Below are 483 nucleotides of genomic sequence, written 5' to 3'. Positions count from 1 at the left end.
GTTCTGTAACATAATCAAGGTAAAATCACATTAGATAAACATTCAGAAGATAACTTTTCGAATTATTTACTTGAACTGTTGAGATACTGCGAAAACATTGTCATTAATAGTTGGATTGATTAGGTCCTATTAATCACTTGCTACATTACTTGGTTATTTGATTATTAATTTAAAGGGATTATTAAAGATGAATAAGTTGGAACATCCTTATCTATTGCTCAGTCCTAAAGAAGTGAATAATTACCAAAGAGACTCAAAAGTAACAATAAATTCAACTACCGACAAAATGTCGGGCTCTTAATTTTGCTGTGTTTTAAAGGTGTCTAAACTGAATAAACAGTTACAAATTTGTAACTTATCTTGAATTAGTAAACTATGCATATTTCTTTTCTACAGTGTTTATTATTAACTTATCAATTTAGACAGGAGCGTACATTGAATTCAGATATAAGATAATTTGTATAATTTATGATAGTGTGAACA

This window comes from Thermobia domestica, chromosome 9 (genome assembly GCF_964235325.1).
Source record: "Thermobia domestica chromosome 9, izTheDome1.hap1.1, whole genome shotgun sequence".
NCBI lineage: Eukaryota > Metazoa > Arthropoda > Insecta > Zygentoma > Lepismatidae > Thermobia > Thermobia domestica.
This window is presented reverse-complemented; position numbering follows the sequence as displayed.